The sequence below is a fragment of the Lasioglossum baleicum genome, chromosome 1 (genome assembly GCF_051020765.1).
Source record: "Lasioglossum baleicum chromosome 1, iyLasBale1, whole genome shotgun sequence".
In the NCBI taxonomy this organism is placed as follows: Eukaryota; Metazoa; Arthropoda; class Insecta; order Hymenoptera; family Halictidae; genus Lasioglossum; species Lasioglossum baleicum.
This window is the reverse complement of record NC_134929.1, coordinates 2,142,673-2,155,046: the sequence shown is the minus strand read 5'-3', so window position 1 is coordinate 2,155,046 and position 12,374 is coordinate 2,142,673. Positions and strand designations below refer to the sequence as shown.

The 12,374-nt window shown below is 41.9% G+C and overlaps 1 non-coding gene across 1 annotated transcript; it reads right to left on the bottom strand.

The window, feature by feature from the left end:
• Window positions 1–1,244: 1,244 nt before the first annotated feature.
• Trnar-ucu (transfer RNA arginine (anticodon UCU)) lies at window positions 1,245–1,314 on the bottom strand. The gene has a single exon. It is a non-coding gene; the product is annotated as a tRNA-Arg (tRNA).
• Window positions 1,315–12,374: the final 11,060 nt, after the last annotated feature.

Sequence of the window (12,374 nt, the reverse complement as noted above, 5' to 3'; positions counted from 1 at the left end):
TTCAGTACCGCAATCCATTATCGAATGTTCTCCAAGCTTTTTTATCTGACGGAAAACATACGAAAAATCGACGATGTCTAGTCCGTGACAAATTCGTCCTTTCACCGGTTGCGGTGCGGGAGTTTCCACCACCCAGGTGTCGTTAAGAATCTGAGAGTCATCTGGACTTCGTCTGCATCGTTGTTTAGTTCCGAACGCATACCTAAACTTGTCAGTAGCCCGTTGTTTCGCTGCCTTGCCAGGTCGTTTTCTCGTGGAGGATCGCGATGTCTGGATCGGCTACTCCTCACTAGTACCTTTTTTTTTGCCGTGTGAAAATGCATTACGCATACGCTGGCACCCTGGGGGGAAACTGGGGTTATGTGGGGCTCCCTCAGGGAGGGGGTTGCCGAGCTGACAAAGCTCGCCGATCCCTTCCCCCAGATACCCACTAAAAACACACGACCACCTAAGCTAATTAGGAGGTGCCCGGATCTAGCGAAAACTCAACGGGTCACCTCCTAGCTTTAAAAAGCATCCCAAGGGGAGGGGTTAGCTCCCCGCATACCTACTCCCTAACCGGACCCCGAGCGGAGGGTTCCGGTGTCCCCATCCCTGGAGCCTTCGAATCGGTCTTCCCGAGCCCCAGCTCGGTCCACCCGCAGCCTCCGTGCCCCGCTCGGAGCGGGGGACCCGTGGGTCCCGGCCCCGGCCAGGGCAAGATGGCGCCGACACCGGCGAGGAAGGGTCGTCGAAGGCGTCTCCGTACGCCCCGACCCTCCCTACCCCACCTCCCACGCGCCATCCATCAGAACACGTCTCCGACGGTGGCCGACACCCCAACGCGTAGACAGATGCCTCGGGGTGTCGGTTCTAACTCGTGGGGACTTTGACTCTCCCCCTAGTGTACACCATAAATAAAATAGTTAACATTATAGTTAACCTATTTCCATTTACTAATTGTAAGTTTTTGGAGGAAGTCTTACCACTTCTGTAGTATCCCATATTTAACTGTGGTCAAACTATGGATAAACTATGGAGTTAATGTTAAAGATGGGTGAGGAAAACAATCTCACAGTGGCTTATTTGCCAACAACACGCGGTGAACCAGGGGCGGCCACCCATCCAAGTGCTGATCACGCTCGACGCCGTTTAACTTCGGTGATCGCACGAGGACCGATTCTTGCGGCGAGGCAATGGCTCCTCGCCAGAATAAATTAGTAAGATGATGGTTGTGAAAAACACCTGCATCCCACACCATAAACCATCCCTTGTGGGGATCGAACCCACGACCTTTGAATTAGAAGTCCAACGCGCTATCCTCTGCGCCAAATCCTCACTAGTACCTGCTTCAGTTTTATCTGTAACTTGAGACGGTTGGAAACAGTTATGATATCGATTCTGGTTCTTGGAACAGTTATGAGAACCGAAAAAATTTTATAACAGTTATGAGAATATCGGCTCTGGCTTATATCACTGCGTCATCTTTTCTTTAAGCTTCTTAAATTGTTCCATCAGTTCTTTGATACCCTCGGCTTTCCTTTTTGTCATTTCTCCCTTAATTACTATTATTTAAATCTCACTCTAATGACGTGTTGCTCCTAGCGAACAGCGAAAATGAATGATAAACGACGGCCGTCCGCAATGCAAATGCAGCGAGCGGCCGGGGTTTTTGTTTTCACTATAAAGGCGCTGTTAATCCTGGGGGCGAAAGGGGGACTACATCCATAATCTCGAGAACGAGGCGAATGAAATATAATTCAATTTGAATAGAGGATCAAAATTAATTTCAACAGTAAATGAATAACCTTGATGTCTATCGCACGGCACGAATTTAAATACAATTAAGTACGTATTTCGTCACGGCCACTGTTGGGCAATTAATAAATAATTATTTAAATAAAAATTTAATAAATAAAAAGTTATTTATTATTTGAGCAAGTCTAAATGAATCATTTAAAATAATACAGTTAACTGCTATTTATGAATACAATTTCAATTATTATTTGTATTGACAAATAATAAATTAAATTGAATGTTTGTATAGGCCGCTAGGCCCGAAGGTTTCACACCATCGCTAGTGAAGATATGGCCTAAATAGGTAATTTCCTTACAGAGGAACCAACACTTATCCGTCTGAAGGTTTAAACCGGCGTTTTGTAATCGTGCTAATAAATTCCGTAATTTTAGGGTGTGTTGCTCGAGGGAGTCGGCATAGATGACAATGTCATCCATGTATACAAAGAGTTCCACTCCCTGCAGGCCGGATAATACTAGATCCATAGTCCTTTGAAACGTGGCCGGAGCGTTTTTTTAACCCAAATGGCATTCTATTAAATTCATAATGACCGAAGGGAGTCGAAAATGCGGCCTCTGCTTTAGCCTTTTCATTAATTGGAATTTGATGCAAACCAGAAGCTAAATCTACTGTACTAAAGTATTTTGCTCCACCAAGTTGATTTAGTATGTCGGTAATGTTAGGAAGCGGGTACGCATCACTGATAGTTTCTTCGTTTAGCTTACGGTAATTAATTACCATGCGCCAACGAGCTTTGCCGGAAGAATCAGGCTTTTTGGGAACGATCCAGACCGGCGAATTATATGGAGACATTGAGGGTTGAATTATTTGATCTTTAAGTAGACTGTCCACCTGTTTAGTTATTTCGTCTTTATGGGCAGGAGGGAACCTATATCGTTTAGTATTAATGGGCTTTTCACGAGCTGTTATTATAGCACGTTCAGCCGCATTAGTGCAACTTAACTTATCCCCAGGGAGATGAAATTGGTATGGGAAATCGCCTATTATTTCTAAGATACTATCCTTTTCTACCTCGTTTAAATGATTTAAATAGAGGCCTTTGAGTAATTCGGCAATTCTTCGAGCATGGGCCCTAGATTTTTCCGTATCGGGGTCTCCTTTCCGAGCAGATCGCGGAGATAGGGACACGATATCGAAATCCTCTAATTCTGCGGGGGGTAATTTAAGGGAAACATGGCCAGGAGTAGTATTGATAGCGAAAATGGACGGGCCCGACCACTGGCGGTATACCTGAAAAGGTTGCTATAGCAGACAAAAACTTATTATTTGATTTCCACCTCAATCCAAACTGGAGGGTTATTGTTGCTCGCTCGCTTCGCTCGCTCGCGAGTAGGGTTGTTTTTGCTCGCTCGCTTCGCGAGCTCGCGGATAGGACTGCTCTTGCGAAAGGGTTAGTGGTACGCATGGCTAGTAGTACCTATAGCTATTAATGTTTTTTTTTTATTTGGTGTGTGACTCTCCACGAGCCACACAGAGAACTTCCCGATTCGTTAGTTGCAGTATATTATTATCATCATTAAGTGTACGTTTTAAGAAGATTATACGTTTTCAGGGAAATTCAATAGTTTTCTACTTATCAAAATGTTTGCTGTATGGCGTCGCATTAAACGAACATCGTAGGCTCGTTGCACGCTTGGTTCCTTGTTATAGCATACTAATGTTGCAAAATAAATTGTCTTAATTAGTTTTTCGCAAACGATACAACTTCTCATTATCCGGGTTTGCAGTATTGATCTTGGTTTTCTTCGATACTGTTAATTGAAATTGTCCCAAAATATATAAACCGCTCAATTTTGAAACTCTGCTCAGTGCTACATACAACATTTGTAAAGTTCGTTTTTGTGATGTTTTAAAATTCAAACATACTTTTCTCGTATGTTTGTCCCTGACTTTTATGAATCGTAATCGCTTCAGCTGGAACCACTGGAAATTGACTACGTGTGATTTGATATTTTTCCTCACTCGACATATTTACTTGATTCGATATTTTTATTATTGGTGTAAAATTTTGATCAATATTGGCATTTTTCATGTAATCACGATAACGAGTTCTTACTTTCACTCCTACTCTGGCCAATTGAAAATCTAACCACAATATAGACGAAATTTTAGTATTTTCTTGAAAAGTAATAAATTTTAATATGCAGCATGTGTGTGTGTGTGTGTGTGTGTGTGTGTGTGTGTGTGCGTGCGTGCGTGCGTGCGTGCGTGCGTGCGTGCGTGTATGTGTGTGTGTGTGTGTGTGCTCCATTAACCAATCCGTTTTCAACATCAATGTTATTAATAATTATCATATAGTTTAAATTAATTTTCAATTTAATCTCTGTTAATGATTCGTTTTGAACTGATTGTTTTTTTAAAGATTGTAATATACAATTTTTTTGTACTTTCATCGATATTCTTTGAAAATGTATTCTTGGGAGTAGTGATGATTAACTCACTCTTGCATTGGGATAATTTTCGATTATTGTAAGCGGAAACATTAGCGTAAGGTACAAAAAAAATTTTTTTAAAGTAAAAAAATTTTTTTAAATTTAAAAAAAATGAAAAAAAATTTTTTTGTGTAATTACGTTTGTTTCTTCGGTGGAAACTTTCCGTTCTCTCGTATAAATTGCATTGTTGAATGAACTCCTTTCGGAAAAAACTAAAAAAACTAAAAAACTACTTGACCAAAATGGACCAAAATCTAATCAGCTCTAAGTTACAGCAGGGCACATCGATTCCATCATTCAAGAATGAATGAATGAAAACGTTAACGAAAAATTTGATACCGTAGAAACAGACGTACGGCGCACGCACACGCGCACGCGCGCGCGCGCACACACACACACACACACACACACACACACACACGAACATTTTGCTGAAAATAGTCTAAAATGACTGCAATGACCATGAAACGTGAAGATCTGCTAAAAAATCGATTTTCGATTTTCGGGGTCATTACAATAACTTCCCTATAAAATCGGGAAGTTAATAAGAAATAATCTTTTATTTGCAAATAAAACTTAATAATTTATTTCAATAAAAAGTTTAGTTATTATTTGCAACTAAAATAACACGTTTATTTATTATTTAAAATAAAATTTGCCCGACACTGGTCACGACGCAGGAGTAAATCCGGATTATGTAGTAGTATATAGATTTATTTTTTGCCTTTCGGCCTCAAAATGGGGTTACATGTGTTTGTGTGTCTGGGTTAGCTTATTGTGGTTTCAATTAGTCTTCCTCCTTCCTCTTGGTCTTCTTCCCTTCTCCTTTTTTCAAGTACCGTACGCATCCACCCGGTTCCTACTTCTTCTCCCTTTAGTATCTCTCTTAACGTTAAGTTTCCTCTTGTCAGCTGTTTGCATTCTCTAATCATGTGGTCCAGCGTTTCTCTTTCCCCTTTACATAATCTGCATACTGTCTCATTTTCTTCCTTCCAGTATTTGTTTCCCCGTTCTTCGTTTCCACATCTGAACCTTGCGATCATGCTTTGGTCTCTTCCTTTGTAATCTTTATTTACATAAATCATCAGGGTGACCAACCCAATTCAATCTATACACTCTTGCTCAAACGACGAACGAACAAACACCCCTTCATCCGCCAACTCGGCTATCGAACGCTTATTATGAACATTCTGTAAACCGGTGAAACCGGCATCAAAAGCTCTTTTTGTGTCACTGAGCGAATTGAACGCTACAGAATGACTCTCCAACCTTCCTCGCTCCATCTTTCTATCCGGCAGATCAAGAGATGTCAAAATCTGCCGCATCCAAGTATCAATCCCCGGGGCATTAAGCCTTATATAGAACTCTTCCGGGAACCGCACCGTTCGCGAGAAGGGGGCCGACCTCCGCATCTCAAAATACGCCGAATGCTCTCTCTCTCTCTCTCTCTCTCTCTCTCTCTCTCTTTCTCTTCCAGTTGAAGGTGTGATGGAAGCTCCTCAATTATACAGTCAAATGGATTTTGAAACATGGAAGCTGTTGTAACTGAAGTATAAGTTCAGAAAATATATCCCGCGCGTATTTTTTTGGGAATGGAGATTTCGCTAATATTCGGAATCCTTTACAGCAGGAAAAATGGTCAAATTTGTTCAATGTTATTTGCGTGTCAAACAATACAAATTTTTGGCGATATGCCTTATGATGGAAATATTACGCATATGGGTGCTGTTTTCCCCTGTAATTTTAAATTAAATTCGTTGAGATATCCCACGACGTCTGTGGCAAGGGCTAACTTCCATAGCCATTCGCTGTTCAATAATGGAGGTTGCGGGCAATTTTTCTCATTTAAAAAAAAATAAAAAAAATGTCTGACTTCTCCCAGTTCGAAAAATCACAACAAAACTTTTCCATTGCTGAGCCATCGAACAGCCATATGATAAGGCAAGTCCGGATATTCAGCTTCGTTCTTCAATAAACATTCACGAAACTGGCGATGGCTAAGTCCACGAGAGCGAATGAAGTTCACTATTGAAACAACTGGTCCAATGACACACGACAGATTGAGGTTCCCCACAAAGAGCTTGCTGGTGAATAATACAATGAATTACCGGTGGTTTTGTACATTTGGCACCTTCAAAAGCTTTAAAAATCTGTCCAACTAACCCTTTCCTCGTTCCACACATATTTTTCTAACAGTTGTTCTCGCCGAAAGACTGACAGATCGAAACACATCTATTTTTCTGGGCACATTTCTTCGGCTGCTACAAGCAAGCATGATTTAATTAATTCACAATCGGTATATGGTTTTCCCTTCGTGGCTAATAAATGAGCTATTCGAAAGCTGACTTTAGCTACTGCTTCACTATCATTTTTTTCTATTTTTACGAATAAATTGCGTTGTGATGACGCACCCTGTTTTAAACTCTCCGAGAGAGCGAGCGGCTCGACAACTCCCTCCTCGGTTCACCCCACCACACGACATAACAAAAGGAAAAAAGGGAAGGGAAGGGGAGAGAAGGAGAAAGGAAAAAAAACCCCCTTCCCCCCGAGGCTCCCACCTGACCCACCGTCGATTTACTCCTCTTTCAAAACTCGGAGAGAGTTATCGAATACGGCCCCCCTCGCCTGCCCCCGAACATTGACCAAGACATTAACATACTTACCTCGAATAGCGAAATAGGAAAAGTAAGGAAAAGGGAAGGGGGTGCGAAAAACAGACACGCCACCTCCCCCCCTAATACGATACATTCACACGGCCCTACACTCATCAAACAAATAACTCCCTGAACCTTCATAGCACACCGTAGCACAAAACTAACACACGCGTGTCCAGCGCTCACCCCCTGCTCGCGTACCGTACGAAACAGAGCTCTGGGATGAATATTGCAATTATCAAAACGTAAGACACCTCCTGTAACAAAAGAAACAGATGGCACACATCACCCATAGACGCGACCTAGACAACGAAACTCTGATACAACATAACGTATAAGAGATAAACGGCAATAAAACAAACGTACATCCACGCGAGATAAGCGACCTTTCGGAGCAAGCGCTCACCACTCCAATAGGAACGCGACCAGGGAGGAGCATACGGGACACGCGATGGCGTATAGAAAATGGACATACAGCACAATCGCAACCGCTACACATAAACATTACAATACACATGAGTCTAACGACACAACATATACGAACAACTCGACTAAACAAAATAATAAGACACAAAATACAGATGCATGCGTAACGCACAGGCATAGAAACAAATACATGAACACGTCTACTCATCACTTCCGAAACATTACATTGCCCGCGCTAGGCAATACGCGAGGATAGGAGGGGGAGGGGGCGGGCAGACAAGCGAACCTAACAATGCAGACTAGAACATCACCTAGCAAATCGCAAACCAATTAGGAACACCCTGATTTAACTAACTCAACAATCTAACACCAACAATAGAGGACAGGTGGGAAACAGACATAGGGATTGCCACAGTTAAAATAAACACAAGAACCAACTAAAACAGTACACGGGTAACCTGGAGGGCAACACCCAAACATATCTACAGGAAAATGATAGGACACAGGACAAATCAAAACAAATTAGCCCTAATCGACAAAACAGAGACCGCTCTTAGCCTACAAGTATACAGGGTGTCTCAAAATTAGGTCCGGAGCCGAAAATGGGAGGTTCCTGGGATCATTTCAAGCGACATTTTCCTTTGAAAAAATGTCGTCCGCGGCTTCGTTAACGAGTTATTAACGAAAAACACGGACCAATCAGAGCGCGAGCTAGACGCGTGCAGCCCGGCGCGCCGGCAGCCGAGTGTCGGTGGCACGCCGCGATGTCGTAACGAACAAAAGTTTCTCGATGATGTGAATCCTCGCCAATTTCGATAAGCTTTGGATATGTTGTCAATACCATGATTCTGAACAACATTTCCCTTTACAGTTTCTGTCGATCGGCTTTAGTTTACGATATTATTGTAAAAATTTGTAATTGTAAATCGATCGATGTACTATTTCCTATCCGATTTCGATAATCTTTGGATATGTTGTCAATACCATGATTCTGAACAACATTTCCCTTTACAGTTTCTGACGATCGGCTTTAGTTTACGATATTATTGCAAAAATTTGTAATCGTAAATCGATTGATGTACTATTTCCTGTCCGATTTCGATAAGCTTTGGATATGTAGTCAAGACCATGATTCTGAACAACATTTCCCTTGACGGTTTTCGTCGGTCGGCTTTAGTTTACGATATTATTGTAAAAATTTGTAATTGTAAATTGATCGATGTACATACTATCTCCTCGCCGATTTCGATGAGCTTTATTTCAAAGGAAAAAGATATTTAAAACATCGAATTTATAACATATTTCAAAGTCATCGAAATCGGTATGAGGACCCACATCATCGGCAACTTTACCCGAACGATAGAAGAAGCACAAACTTATTGAATTAAAAACTCACTTATTCAGCCGTAAATCCATTTGACTACCACATACAACCACCACACTTTTACATAATCTTCGAATCTGTGTTTTCGAGAATCATATGATTCTCGAAAAATCAATGCCATATGATTCTCGAAAAATCAATATCTCCTTGGGAACGATTTCATTTGTTTTAAACGACGCCTTCATCGAATACATTGTACGCTGGGAGAGCACAGTTTCGCGCGGCATCGCGAAGAGCATCGAACTCTTTCCGCGTCGGAGTAAGTAATTTCGTTCGATATCGATACGAGTTATAAAAGTGTGCTACGAGTTCAACAATTATGTAAAAGTGTGATGGTTATATGTGGTAGTCAAATGGATTTACGGCTGAATAAGTGAGTTTTTAATTCAATAAGTTTGTGCTTCTTCTATCGTTCGGGTAAAGTTGCCGATGATGTGGGTCCTCACCGATTTCGATGACTTTGAAATATGTTATAAATTCGATGTTTTAAATATCTTTTTCCTTTGAAATGAAGCTCATCGACATCGGCGAGGAGATAGTATGTACATCGATCAATTTACAATTACAAATTTTTACAATAATATCGTAAACTAAAGCCGACCGACAAAAACCGTCAAGGGAAATGTTGTTCAGAATCATGGTCTTGACAACATATCCAAATATTATCGAAATCGGATAGGAAATAGTACATCGATCGATTTACAATTACAAATTTTTACAATAATATCGTAAACTAAAGCCGATCGACAGAAACCGTCAAGGGAAATGTTGTTCAGAATCATGGTCTTGACAACATATCCAAATATTATCGAAATCGGATAGGAAATAGTACATCGATCGATTTACAATTACAAATTTTTACAATAATGTCGTAAACTAAAGCCGATCGACAGAAACTGTAAAGGGAAATGTTGTTCAGAACCATGGTATTGACAACATATCCAAAGCTTGTCGAAATTGGCGAGGATTCACATCATCGAGAAACTTTTGTTCGTTACGACATCGCGGCGTGCCACCGACACTCGGCTGCCGGCGCGCCGGGCTGCACGCGTCTAGCTCGCGCTCTGATTGGTCCGTGTTTTTCGTTAATAACTCGTTAACGAAGCCGCGGACGACATTTTTTCAAAGGAAAATGTCGCTTGAAATGATCTCAGGAACCTCCCATTTTCGGCTCCGGACCTAATTTTGAGACACCCTGTATATTCCCACATTACAGATGTCAACCCCCATAGAAAACAGTATAACACCCACAGACGAAAATCATAACGAACTAGAGGAACTATTTTCCCTGATAGGCGAAACTAACTCAGAAGAAGAGATAGACCCGATAATATATGAAAAACCGAAGAACACAGACACCCTAGGAATAGTATTAGAAGGATTTCCACACTCGCATCTAAATAAAAGAGCGGTCAACTTCATTCTCAATCTACTAATGGAATGGTCACTAGAATCTAATATAAGAATAGACATAAAATATTGGCAACTCAAAAGAGGAGGTCTTCTGATACAAACACTGGAAGAGGTCACGGGCATAAAAGAATGGGTGACAGAAAGGAAATGGCAGGGGAAACATCTGAGACTCATAGACCCGGAAAAACTGAAAAAGAGACCCACACTCACAGCCTGGTGCTCAAATCAATACGCCAGACCAGAACTCATCAAAAGGCTTCTGATTAGGGAACACCCAAAAGATGACTATGGGTCTTGGGAAACCCTCCACAAAGGCGAACCACAGGAACAGGGCATAGCTTTTCGAATCACTACATCAAACAAATGTCTAAACGCAATAAAAAACAAAGGCATGAGGATCAATATCGGTCTCAAACTAACGGAGATAATATTCACAGTCTCGAGAGAAGAAACTGAATAAAGCATGGAATATGGGCACTGACTTATCAAAGATAAGAGAACCCGGGGGACCGAGTAAAAAAAAAATATATATATATAAAAAAAATTTTTTTCCATACCTTATACTCACAAGACTCATACTCATTCAAAAAAAGAACAAACACGGTTGCGGTCCACGGCACGGGGCGGGGTGGAGCCCCTTGCATCCCCCCAGAAGGGGAAGGACAGGAGCCTGTGTTTCATGCACAAACATCAACGAGTACAAGACATTCCAGTACCCAAAAAGGGGACATGGAAATACAACAGGCAACACGAGTATGTGAGAGGGCAAGCAACAGCCACGCGCACCCACACATATAAATCACGGGACAGCCTATTACGGCACACTCCCTCCCTGCCACCAGCCCGAATACAAAAACGCCACCATCACCAGCCGCTCTATGACAAAGGACGTCCGGGGACAAAGGGGACGAGATAAAAGGGGACCCGAATCCACAGGTGGCTACAGCTACCGAGGCACGCGCTGCCCACGCGACCATACCCCACTCCACCTCCCACTAGGCACAATAAGAACCCCGCGGCAAAGTCACGGGTCGGGAAGAAATCAGAAATCAGATATACAGGGTGTCCCAAAATTCGTGAAAATCCCGAAAGGGGGTGGTCCCTGAGACCATTCTAAGAGACATTTTCCTTTGCACCAATGTCAACTGCGGCTTTGTTTAGGAGTTATTAACGAAAAACACGGACCAATCAGAGCGCGTCCTGGCCCGCCGCGCCGCGCCGCGCCGGTAAGCGAGTGTCGGTGGTACGCCGTGACATCGCAACGAACAAGAGTTTCTCGATAATGTGAATCCTCTCCGATTTCGATGAGCTTTGGATACGTTGTCCAGACCATGATTCTGAACAACATTTCTCTTTAGACTTTTTGGCGATCGGCTTTAGTTTACGAGATAATCGTAAAAAAAGAGAAGAAGCAGAAACTGATTGAATTAAAAACTCACGTATTCAGCCGTAAATCCATTTGTTGCTTCGAAATGTGTGTCACTGGGTCACTCGGTGACGAACTGCACAGATGTCTTCAGGTACACGGCAGTACCGAAAGCCAAGGGACGTACGGCCAGGTCGACGAGCTGCACAGCCGGTGGTAGAAGGCCTAAGGGATGCGCGGTCAAGTCGACGATCCAGAATTTAACTTTCACTTTCGAATCGATAAATAATTCGTATGTTTATTTTACACAGATGCCTTGAAATTTTTCCACACTCACAATCACTGTTCACATTTGTCAACACATAGTTATGCACTAATAATAATTGCCATATCCCTTGTACTGCTGCACAAATCACAACAATCAGGTAATGCAATCACTAGACTGCGGATTTCATGCATTTGTAGCAAATATGAGTAGGTGCATTTTAATACAGTAGAGAGATTAAAATAATTTCAAAGCATCATAGTATTATTTTCAACTTCTTAAAATGATCACAGTAAGAATCAAATATCTGTCTGGCTCCCCTGTCCCTTGTAATAGCGGCAGCCAACATTCATTTTGCATAAAGATTCGCAGTCTAGTGATTAGTTTAAATATCACAGTCAAAAAAACAGCTAATACATAGCAACCGTTAGCTTTGAATTTACAAGTCTTTGGAGATGTTCTCTCTACCGCGGCTCGAACGACACTGATTTTCCGCAAGATTTTTCTAAAGAATTTAGGAAGGGCATTTAGAGTGTCGAAATTCGAAATGCACGCTGTAGCACGAGAACGACGGGACGGTTGGACGAAAAACAGGATACGAGAAGGACCGCTTTAAGACTTATGGCAATCACATG